Consider the following 12,615-nt stretch of genomic DNA (forward strand, 5'->3'; position numbering starts at 1 on the left):
TGGAGGTACTTCAACTACTACTTCCACATGGATGAAAGGCACAGTGTAAATCCAAGCTCAGTACCTTCGTTCTCTCCATTGTTTGCCTGCAATACTCGTGCCGGACTCCCTGAGCCCCGTCCTCTGCTATGGCATTTTGGCAGTGCCCCTCCCTCGCCTCTGCCAGCCCCTGTGGGCACTTTGGGGAGAAGCCCTCACAGCATCCCCATCCCCCTGAGCTGGCAGCCCTGTGTGGGTCTGTCCGTGGCTGGGGTTTTGCCATCCCCTGGAAAGGACGAGCTGGTCCAGCAGCCACGCTAGAGCATCTGCGGCGGGTCTCCAGGGAAGGACCCTCGCTGCCAGGCGTCGGAATGCTTTCAGGGGCAGGAGGGGATGAGCCCCACTCAGGCAGGACCCACAGAGCAGTTTGTTTCGGGGTCTGCACAGCCTGACCAGGAGCCCGTTGCAAACGGTCCCTGGTTCCTCAAGCACTCACGAGGTGTGGGGGAAAGAGGGAGAACGGCTGAAAAGCCTAAGGATGGAGGGTGATGATTTACTGCAGACCCTGGTGGCTCAGATCACAAGGTCTCTACAGCAGCTGCAGGGCAATGGAAATGGGCAGAAGGCATATTTGTCAGTGCAGCTTTAGGAGCATCCTGCCCTGGAGAATGAACACCCCTCTTTTCCAAGGGGCCTTCACCGGACAAGCCCCCATCCACAGCAACACCAGTGCATCTTGCATGACAACTTCTGGAAGGTGCTGGAAAGCCGGTTCTTCAGCAAAATCCCGCTGCTGCCTCCTCCCTACCTTCTGCCACCTCCTCTGCCCCTTTACTTTTCTCTTGCTGTGCCTACATCTCCTCTCTGCCTCTGCACCGCTCCGCAGTGTACGTGTGCGCGTCTCCTGGCCTCCCTCCCCACTGCTGCCTTTCCCCGTTTGTCCTTTACCATCGGCAGAGCAGAAGCCACGCTGGCTCACAGCAAGGAGGGAATATGAAAGGGACAATGACCTTTTCTGAAGCAGCCTTTGAAAAAAGGAGATGTTCCCTGAGAAGAGAAAGGAAGAGGGGCTGGGCAGTCTGGAGGAAAAGCAGGGAGGGAGAGCACTGATGAGGCAACATTCAGCAACCAAACAGGCTCCCAGGGCATCAAATATGAAAAGGTTTTGCTCTTCAAGGGGAAGAAAAGCCAGAAACATGAAATATTCATAAGTGCCAGGTGTGGGCTCTGAAAGGCCTTTTCTCTTCCCCACTCACCCTCACGAGGAGACCAGGGGAAAGGAAGAAACGAAACGGCATCGGCTGCGAGCATCCGAGGAAGGATCCTCACCAAAAGATGCTCAGATAAGGCTTCCCTGCTGCTCACCCATGCCCTTGGGCAAGGGGTGGGGAAGGGTGCTCGATGGGACCTCCCCGGCAGGGCTACTCCTGGTAGGATATCCTGCAGGAGCAAAGGCAGGAGCACAACGGAGATGCGTTCGCTGCTCCAACACAGCGTGGATGTCAGGGCGAAAGTACGTCGCAGGCATGAGAAGCGGTGGAAGGGCGAGAGGAGTGCTGGGGAGCGAGCTGTCAGAGGGAAGCACAGGGCTGAGCAAAGCCAAAAGTTGAAGCCAAGTCGCTGAACTCCCTCCTGGGTTTGGGCAAAGCAAATCCTCTGCCTCACCCCAGCGGCATCCAGAGGCCCTTTCTGACAAACTCTGCAGACTCTACAGTGACCGTAGCTCCCTCCAGACACTTGCCATCAACCCTGATTAGCCTGCCCGTCGCAGCTAAGCAGACTCGCCCAGCATGTACCAGCCCCGGGGAAAGCACGGTAGCGGCGGTGAGGAGCCGGGGCAGGGCTGGGGAGGAGGTGAGCACGGTGCAGGTGTGCCCAGCAGCTTCTTACCACCACATCCCCCTGCTCCTGCCCAGCTTCACTCTGTCCCTTCGCCTGGCTCTTTCCAAGACCGAGGACCAACAGCTGAGCTGATCCGCTCCCTAGCACTAATCAACCCGTGCTCTGAATGGGGCACTGGCCCAGGAGAGGGTGAGAAACCCTGCTCTCTCTGGTTTCTTATCTCTCACCCACCTCCAAGGTTTTCAAGTCCTCCCCAGCTCTACAGTGAAGGACAAAGTCCAGAGTCAAAAGGAGACAGCAGTCTGAGGCAACCGTTCCCTTACTTAGAGTAAACCAGATTGAAGAGAACACAATTCTCAGCACCCACCTTCTCTGCATCATGGGCCAAGCCACCAGTTGTCATTTTAACTGGAGCAAAAGCAAATCTCTTCCCCATCAGCCCTTGTGACTGTAGCTGGCAGGACATTTTGCAGAGTGCAGAGACTGAAGCATCATTCTGTCCCTCAGCCAGGCCGCTTGTCCAAGCGTGCCTTCTTTCCTTCCTCCCCTGCCCCAGGACACATGGCAGTCCACCCGGCTAGCATGGGGTTGGCAGGATTTTCCTGTGCATGCTCCTTTACAGGAATTTTCAGAACTGAGGAACCATTCCAGCAGATAGATTGCATTTGTAGAGAAAGAACACAGAGAGAGATGCACCTTTTTTTGCGGCCAACCCCTGTAGTTAAAATAACCTCGGTTTGCGTGCACAGTGCAAGCTGGTGCTCCAACTTGTGGCCCTCCTCACTAATCTCTTGCTGATCCCAGACTTAGCTGCCATTTCACACATTGCATTCATTTACATCAGCTAAAATATGGGGCCAAACTATGGCAAAGAGAAATCGATCAACTGCGTGTGCAACAGTAGATGCACTGCCAAGTTCGTCGTTATTATAACCCACAACTTCCCTCACCACTCAGATCTTTCTCCCTTTGCTGCATTCCTCTTAACTGAGGCCTCACCTGCAAACGTGTAAGCGAGAGGAGCTCGGCTGGAAGAGCTGGTGTGCAGCTCCAGAAGTCTTCTCCTCAAGCTGCAAAGCCAGCCAGACTCACGTGGCAGACTGTCAGCCCCTGCTCTGCACCAATGCAAGAGAGAGCATGTCCAGATGGCTGGCCTGACCCAAATTAAATGAACCCTATGGAAAAACAGGTCCAGCTGACAGTACAAGTAGTGAGAGATCTTAAGCCAGCTCCGCTGCTAAGGAAAAGCTGCCCCAGATGCAAATGTAAAACACCGGCCTTGTTCAGAAGCAAGCAAAGTCTTTCCATTGACCTCTCTGCCAGGTTCCTGGTGCGTTTGTAGGATACATTTAGGGTTGGGGGTTTGACACTTGCAGGTTGTCAACATATCCCATAGTTTAGTAATGCCACCAATTTCCTTACCAACGCCCCACTCTTGCCTTGCTGACAAGCAAAGCTTTCTAGCATCTCTGACTAGCTCGGACACCTCATTCTGCTCAGCCCGTTGATGACCTAACCTCTAATTATCCAAATTCTTGTCACTCCTCAGCTTGACCACAGAAAATACCAAAGCATGACATTTCCAGCACTTATAAAGCTTCAGCCAGTAGAAAAAGCTGTCGCTCATTTTCTCAGTGGCATGGGCACATCAAGCCTCACCTTGGTGCAGTGACTTCCCTTAGGATACACTGAGTCAAGTTCAGGCATTAAGTGTCCTCCAAAGTACTCCTCAGCTTAAGCCTAAGGTAGCCAAAAGAGAGGCTGGAGCTCCAGCAAAAAACCTGTGGTCAGAGCTTCACCCTGCTGGGACAACAGATCTCCAGAGTAGGTTTAAAGTGTGCTGATGTAAGAGAAAAAGCACTCTCAAGCTTGCTCTGAGGCTGCAGAAACAATTCCCTTGGGAGCCAGGGACTAGCACAGACCTCACTGCTTTTCACTCTGAAAACAAGGCGCTTACCTTAGATGGATCAGGTCAGGGCAACGCAAGCATCAAAAAGAAAAGGAAAAGGAGAAAAAGAAAATACACCACTTACAACACCTCCCAACACACACTCAGCTAAAACAACTGCCAAAAAGAGAGTACAAATGAAACCCCAGACATGCTGTTTTCCTTGGGGGAAGATGAGAAGACAAACACGTAGGCACTGCACAGCCATGATGCTCAGCACACCACTGAAGGGGCTCAGGTACCAAGTCCAGGGCTGATCTCAATATTCTGAATCCCTCAGAGCTTTCCTTCCCACTTGCCCATCAAATGTCACATGCACATCAAGGCAGTAGGGCCCTCCTAGCGAGACTTAGCATATAGAAGCGTCAGCAATCTCAAAAATTATAATTCCCTCTAGCATAGTATATAGCAACAAGTCCCATGGAGCCTAGGTCTGGCTCACCCCACAAATAGTTACTGCCACGTTTCTTTGCTAGAGACCTGCAGTAAATCTTACAGAGAAACAGGCCCAGCTTCCAACACAGGGTAAGGAAGACCTCTTCATAAAAGATTTTTTTTTAAAGAGAGTATCAAGGTGCCAAAAGCAAAAAAACCCAAACAAACGAACAGAAAAAAAAACAACCTTTGGAGAATACTATGAGAAATATACACCAAGGTCATGGAAAGTGATCTTCTCACCAGATCATAAATAACACCAAAAAGGAACTGTGGCTTGAAGGGTTGGACTATAATTGCATCTTCCAAGTCTTTCACAGAAGACGGGTGGTCTAAACAGCAGTCCCAAACTCTCATATATCATAGCTTTGTCCGAGATGCACAAGACCCAGTGCATAAAACAGTTCCTCCCTGCTAAGCTGGAGCCTCACCGGCTCTACAGAAGGACGACAGACCAGAGCCGTACCAGCCGGAGCTGCCCGGTGCTTTGAAGAAGCGAGCCCAGAGGTGAGGCTTCCTAATTGCAAACCTGACCCCAGGTTACAACAGCCTCAAGAGCGAGGGCAAAATCAGAGCATTTACCTTGATACCTAAACGCTGACATCTCTGGAAAAAGAGACGCCTCAGCCCAGGCTTTGCTGTGATCCAGAAAGGAGAGATCTGAGCTCTGCAGCAGCCTGCACCCTGCTAGGGATGCTGTGAGCCCAGCTGAGGTCCACGGACAGCGACAGAAAGCTCATCCACCACAAGCGCTCCCGCGTGCCACTGTAGCACAGTTGGTAGCCACGTAATCTGTGACGTGAGCAGAAAAGGACGCAGGCAAAGGTCTCGGTCAGGAGCCCCCTTCTTCCCTCTCTCACCCCATTAACCCCTTGCAAGCTGTGGGCTGTTAAGTAATGTTGTCTTGGAGAGCGATGCCAGGTGTTAGATTATTTCTTAGAAAGGTGTCTCTGAGGGATTGCTGTCGTTCTGTTCTTTTTTCTAACACTGAACATCTAATAAGCAACACCTACTACCACCTGCTACTGTTGTTCATTCACTGAACATCTCATTTTTTCCCTATTTATCACTGCAATGATGACTGCATTCACTTTCAGTGAAAACTCTATTAAAAACACACAGTGCCAGCTTTTCTTTCAGAATTGCAGGGGTCACCCAACACCGGGGACAAAAGGTAACTCCATTGCTGTGGCTGCGAGCTACTTGCCTCTATTCTATAAATACTCTTAAGTTCTTTACACATCTCTAGTGCTGTGTAAGTAGGACAGAATAATGCAAAATATTATGTAAAACAGTGTTAATGCAACTTCTGGTTAAGATTTAAGGGAGCTGATTTCCTCTTGCTGTCACTAGCATGAATCATGTTTCTTTCTACTGCAGGCAGTGACGTGATGTTAGGTGAAATGTGTGCGAAGAGGAGAATCAGGCCCAAAATACACAAAGATTGAGAAATTTAAGGTTATGGTTGTAAATTGCCCTGCCCACACACACAAAGCGTAATTTGCATTAGTGTAATATGACATTATCTTTCACCCCATAATACACTGTCATTATTGCTCACATTTCCATGGTATCCATTGCTTGATAGGTCCCATGGGACAGATTTTGCAAAACAGCTCAGCTCCCATTTAGGCAGCAAAATACGTGGCTGGGCTTTCGAGGGCGCTGTGTACACTGGAGGCTGAGCTTGTTTGAACAGGCAGCAAAATTGTCACAACGGGAGCTGTGAGGCGCTGAGCATTTTTAAAATTCTGGCTATGCAGGTTCCCCTAGAGGAGAAGGGAGAAATAAAGATTCCAGTAAAGGTCTCTCTATGACTCGTTTTTGGTTTGGTTTTTTTTTTTTCCCAGGCTTGCTTTACTTCCAATAACACAAACTCCGAAGTGCTGTTGCTAACTGTTGTGATTTTTATCGGGAGTCTTGGGATGCGTGGCATAAACCTTCAGGCGTGAAATCTTGCTATGACTTGACAATCTCAGATCACAGTAAAAAAAAAAGAGTAGTTTCTATTCCTCACTACTATGGGGGAAAAATAGGACTACAAGATCTGAGTCACAGGTCTAAAGGTCTGAAAGCCACGAGAAAAATAAAAATACTCTGTGATTTTTTGTCCTTTTCTTTTTTCAAATCTCATGGTTTTAAACCATCTGACAACCTACGCAATTTATGACTTTTGAATACGTGTTTATAATAAGAGTGAAAAATCGAGCTGACTGGGTTCAGAGAGGGAAAGACGACTTTCTCCCATAACCTGTGACTGCAAAAAAAGGGACTAAGCAATGTGTGGCACAAAACGAGGCATTACCAGGTCTACATTTCCTATACCTCAGTGTTCCCCAGCTCCCTGCTATGATGCTACACTAACACAGGGATACAATTTTCTTTTTGTTTTAGTTTTTCTCTCCCAAATTTACTTTGATTTAAGCCCATTTAAACACGTGGCAATATATTACACACTGTGGAATGCACATGAAAAACAGCACTAAGATCAGACAAGTCAATAAAATTAGAGCCTGTCTTCAGTGACTGAAGAGTCTCTCCAGCAATACAAGATACAGGTCTGTTACAGCCCACTCGGTTTGTTAAAAAGCCCCAGAGAAGCATTGATTTGCAAACCTATCCAGCATATCTATCTGAGAGGCGATAGACTTTCTTTGTATGAGTCCTCGCCCTTGTTTTGGTTTTGATTTCCTCCCCTATCTCCCTCCCGCCCCCCCACTTTCTCTGCATTATCCTACACGTGGAGGTGGATCGTGCCCTCGCATGCGGTGCCCAAACCCTGCCGCTTGCCTCCTGTGCGTTGCTCCTTCGAGCCCCACTCCTTCTCTGCTCTCTTCTCCTCTCTATTGATCCTCACGCTCCTCTGCTCCCCCTCGCACTGCTTCCCCGTACCCTGAACACATCTGTCTGATTTAGGGGTCGACTGACTTGATGCAAGAGCTGCACACACAGGGAAGTGCAGCTCTGAGCTACATTTCCATCTCTGATCTGCCCCCCTCGCCGAGGAAAGGCATCCTTTAATGGCCTGCTCCGGGCATAAATCACATCGCTCTCTTCAGTGCTCCACTCCACTTGGCTAGGAGATGGGGTTGGAAGAGAGGATAGAGACTGAACTCGACCCCGTCGGTCGAGTCCATCCCCTGTAGGCTTTCCTCTATCCTTTGACTGCCCGCCTGCCTGGGACAGAGCCTACAGAAAGCTGGCAGCTTCATCTTTGAATGCATTTGAGTCGCACATAGCCTGAAAAGGGCACAAAAAGGGCTTTCTGACCTCTTAACTTTTGTGTATGGATGCTGCAAGAGAACATCACTCTTGTCCCTGTACTAACCTGCGCAGGACTGTGGCTGTGCATGGATAAACCTGTGCGTGTACACATTTGCACATGGTTGTAAGTATGGTTTGTGTGTCACTGAGATGTGATAATAAATATTTACAGAGCAGCTTATATGAAGAGCTGTGGATGGGGTAAGTCTAAATATTTGGAAAATACAACAATATCTGAGTTTCAGTTATCGCTTCACAAACGAGGCCGTGAAGGGAAAAAATATACTTCCAAAAGAGTGAAATGGAAGAGTACATTTTGTAAAGGGAATCAACGCTGGAAGAGAACAAGCAAGTGACAGTCCTCTTTCAGAAAGACTGAGGCATCTGAAGCAAAGACCCTGTAGGGGGGGTCTTAGAAGAGGAATCTCATAATCCCTTTGCATTTCCAGCTGCTAGGGCAGGACTGTGCCTGTCAGATGTGCTTGCTTTTTGTCTGATCTAGCCGTAAATGAGACTGTTTTACAGCCTAATCTGTCTCAGTCAGAAGCTAATTTCACACATGCTCATCAGTGAAATTAGTTCTTCGAAAACACATTTAGAGAAGTAAACGTCATCACTTTTCCTCTGTGCCAAGTGTGGGGTTCATAGCCAGACCACTCTGTCTTGGGCACTGTTACACCACCAAACACAGGTAGCTCGGTGAGGAATACAGATTTAAGGCAGGCATATAAATACAAAACATCTGCTTTTCCCATTCCAGGGTTCAGCTGCTTCAGACTATTTTTACATTGGTGCTTTGGTCTAGTGAGCTGAACGCCGGGCTAAGAGTCAGGAGATGTCAGTTGTATCCCTGAGTCTGCTGGTGACACCCACTGGGTGTCACTCACCTGGTCTGAAATATGAGAAAGATTAAACTAACAAATCTTGGTTTATATCTGAGATCTGTAGAAGAAAAGTAGCAAACTCCGGTCTATTTGGACCCATGGAGCTAGTATATTAACAATAAGTAATAAAGAAAAACAGTGCTAGACCAAGATTTTCCTACACAGCACTTTTACCAGCAAAAAAATGCTATTTCATTGAAATGGAAACACTTCAGTGTTGTAATAGTTATTGAAACATCATTTAGCAAAAAGAAAACAACAAGAGGAGAAGAAAGCATTTTTATACTAGAATGGCACAGTTGAGGGGTTTTTATTTTTAAACTTATCATTACAAAGTATAGGAAAAAAAAATCAAAAAGCCAAACAAGCCACCTAAAATTAGGCAAAATAAAACCATATTAAAATGGATGGGAAATGCTTATTCTTGTTCTGACTGAGAAAAAACACATTGAGAAAGAGCAGAACTTCCCACAAATCTGAAATTCTATTTCCTGCACAGCTAGTAATAAGAATATAACATTGTATTTCTAATGCCTAAACCTCCACATAAGTATTACCGCACTTACACACCAAGTATTAGCACATGTATATGCTTTCTATTCAATAAAGTTGCTATGCAACACTCTGTAACAGACTCCTTCACTTCCGTACAGTGTGCTCAGCTGAAGTAATCTGCTTCCAAATGATGAATCAGTTACTAAATTGTAAGTGGAAACTGGAAGACATCAAACACAATGCAAGGGCTCTTCTTTACATAAGACCACTGCGACAAGAAAGAGTAAACTGAAGAAACATTTTCTGCCTCAATGTCAAAAAACCTAATAACAGAAGCAAAGGAAATTCAAATGATCAGAAATGACTACAGTCTCCCTGCTCAAAAGCAGGCAGAATAAAACAAAACCAGCCCCCCACCCCCCCCACCTTGTGCCTTGCCATGAAAAGAAGGGATGAAAGAGCTAGCAGAAACCGCAGTGTTTCACCTAGCAACCCACACAATCAGGGATAACAACAACAAATGGATGTGGAATTTCACCCCAAGCCCGGGACACAGATGTGCCCAGAGCAGAAAGCAGCTACCTCTGACAGAGACCTGGAGAGTATTTTTTTTCCTCTTTACACTTGTTCAGTGACTCTCAGGGCTTACCACACCAGCTCACCACCATGGAATTGAATCACATGGTAATAGGACCAGAACAATCTCTGATTTTTTGCTTCATGCATTTTCAAGCAAAACCCCAAAAGGCAGCGTTCCTGATGCTGTAGTCAGGAATGCAAGAGATAAGCGGGAATGCTAATGAAGTTGTGATACGTCTTACAAAACTAGGGTGCCTCATGTTTTCTCTAGTACACTTCAAAGATGACATGTGAATGGAGGAACGATCAGGCAGGGCAGAGCCACGGAATTCTTCATCCAGAAGTGAAATCCAAAATGGTCAGTAGCTGATCCTGCTGAGTATTGCAAGAAATGCAGTCGATTGCTGATAACCAGTAGCTAAAGATCAGCTCTAACCCTGAAGCAAGGAGGTTTGAAGTCTAGAAATGTCTCCATGTGAGCTCTCATCCCTTGGACAATCTCATTTTATTTACTTTACTTACACAGTGCGTCTTACTTGATTTGGGGCTGGAAGGACATTCCATGGCGGTGAGTTTTACAGCCTAATTACGAACTGGGTGGAGAACTTCTTCCTTAATGGACGTTCACCACCTTTTGGTTACACTGGATGTCCTTCTTTTTTCTGTCTGATTAAGGTAGGAGAGTCTATGCGTCCTTTACACTACACATAATGAGCACGGCACACACAAATAGCATTTGTCAGCTCCTTGTGGGATATTGTTTCAAAGCCTCACAAGTCTCACTGTAAGGAAGGGCTTTCAATAACATGTTAAGACTGAACACAGGTAAGGAAAATTTAGACATATCCAATTGGGGCATTTAAACTTCAGCCTTGCCCACCTGCCAAGAATATAAAATAACTTTAACTTATTTAACAGGTGATACTTTTTCCTCTACCATGTTGTTACTGTTTCCTTAAAGTCATTCTGAATTGCCTCCCTCCTAATTTTCTGGCATCACTTCTTTTTTTTGCTTCATGTAGTGTGAAATTTCTTTCAAATTTCTCCAGAAATTTCTTACTTCAGTATGTGGACTTTTCAAATGCTGGCTGATTAATTATTAGAGTGTTACTGGTGTTTGGATGCTAAATAATCTACCCAGACAGACCACTTCAGCACTCATCCGCTCATGCAGTAATCACCCAGGTTCCTAATCACTTTGTCCGTTCCCCTGATAATAAACTGCCATTATTCAGTCCACATGGCCAGGCTCCTCTATGAAAACCAGTCCCCACTTGGGTGCCTGCGTAGAAGCCTTGGAAATGGCCACGTGTGGCTGGGCCACATTGTCCCATCACAGCCTTCTGAATTTGGCCAAATATCTGCCTTTGGGATTAACTCCCTGCCCCTCCTCAAATGTCTCTCACTCCCACCAAGACCTCAGTGTCCTTCTACCTCCCGCTGTCTTACTTCCCACTTTCTTTGCTAGCACCTGCAACACCTCCAGCTTGGTATCATCAATACATCTCACTAATAGACTTTCCTCTTGCTTCAGATCAGTAATGAAGAACTTTAAATAGACATTTAAAAAAGACTTGTGGCCAAAGGTCCCATTAATTATGTTTGCTGTATCCCACTAGGCACCTTCTTCCAGTGCAGCTCATTCCCATTTATCACAAGCCTTTGTTTACAGTCTCTTCGCCAGTTTTCAACCCTCAAGTCAGTGCTTTGTCTCCCAGCGAATCCAATTTCTTCTTTTTTTTTTTTTTTTAATTAACAGCAGGATGTCTTTCTTCCAAAACGTTCTCTGCATATAACCACAGATTTACGTAGTGAGAAAGATACATAAAGGTTTAACCACAGAGTGGAAATTAAAACAGCATCAATTTCATACAGATAAAGTTTTGTACTGATAAAAGGAGCAGACAGGCAGCATCACAGTCAGGACAGTCAGGGAAATTCAACAGCCTGTGCTCTGCAAAGGTGAGGCAAGATGATTGAAAGCATCCCTGGTGCCTCCACAAGGATGGAGCCGGTCCCTGGTGGGCCAGTCCCGATGCCGCTCACACCGCTCCTTCCCAGGGCAGCGACTTCGACTGCTCCGGGAGATAAATAGGAATAAAACAAAGCCTTGACTTTTTAATCAGTCAAGCTTTGCTCCTGGCCACTGGTGTCCGGCAATTAAGGCGGCAGACATCTGCAGGAGTCAATGGGATATCGTTCAAGATGTTCCCACTCGCCACCAAGGTTAAGCCTACCCTGATAACAGGGTCAGCCTCAAAGCGGTCTTTGAGCACAGACTCACGGGACTCCTTACGACACAGAGAGGAAAGGGGGCTGCGTAACACGAGGATGGTGCTGTCCTCGCACAGCTGGCCATACGCTTCTTGGAAGGGACAAGCCTGCCGTGCACGACCTCCAGGCCACCCCCTCGCAGAAGAGATGCCCACCCTGGTGCATTCCCACAGCCAGGACCGTGGCTGGGTCCCAGCCCTCTCCTCTCTGGAGAAGGACCAGAGAGGTGGAGACAGGCTGGGGGAGTTGTTTTGCTGACAGTCAGTAGCCAAAAAGTTGTTCTTGGCTCCCATCTTTATCCCCCCATGATGGATCTGTTATATGCCTGCATGTGCGTTCAGTGCCCAAACCAGCTGCTGCTCTGCCTGGCACCCTCCTGCCATGTTGGGTACACAGGACTGTGCCTCAGTTCCTCCATCACACCTTCCAGCATCCTCTGTCCCTGGCTATTGCTCAGAAATAAAAATAAACCCAGGAAGAGGGACAAGACCCCTTTCTAGAAGGGCTTTGCATGGAGCCAGAGACCCTGAAATCCACCTCCATAGCATGTTCAAGAAATAGGTGGCATCGTGAAAGTGACTTTGGCACAAGGAAAAAACGTGTGATGCAGACTGGGACATCGACTGTGCAAACCTCCTCAGATCCCGAAAGGAAAAAGAACATCCGAACTCGAGAGAAGGATTAGGAGAGCTCTGGCAAGGTCTTAGCCACTGCAGACAGCCTGATTAGGGAGATTATGGGGAAGAGCAAAGAGACTTCCTGCCACTCTGCAAGACAGAAAAACTTGCGGAAGAAACGCCTGAAATCTCACAGGGCTGCGTGTGGCAGCTGCTGCCTTTGCACAGGGAATAGCCAGAAAAAAAATCACAGTGACGCAGCAGACCGAGTTCAGTGCTCTTGCAACCCGCTGATCCC

The 12,615-nt window shown here is 47.3% G+C and overlaps 1 protein-coding gene across 1 annotated transcript in view; it reads right to left on the minus strand.

The window, feature by feature from the left end:
• CACNA1I (calcium voltage-gated channel subunit alpha1 I) overlaps positions 1-12,615 on the minus strand; it is a 158,417-nt gene that overhangs the window by 57,927 nt on the left and 87,875 nt on the right. The gene's annotated exons all lie outside the window — the stretch shown is intronic.

Source organism: Buteo buteo, chromosome 19 (genome assembly GCF_964188355.1).
Source record: "Buteo buteo chromosome 19, bButBut1.hap1.1, whole genome shotgun sequence".
Classification (NCBI taxonomy): domain Eukaryota; kingdom Metazoa; phylum Chordata; class Aves; order Accipitriformes; family Accipitridae; genus Buteo; species Buteo buteo.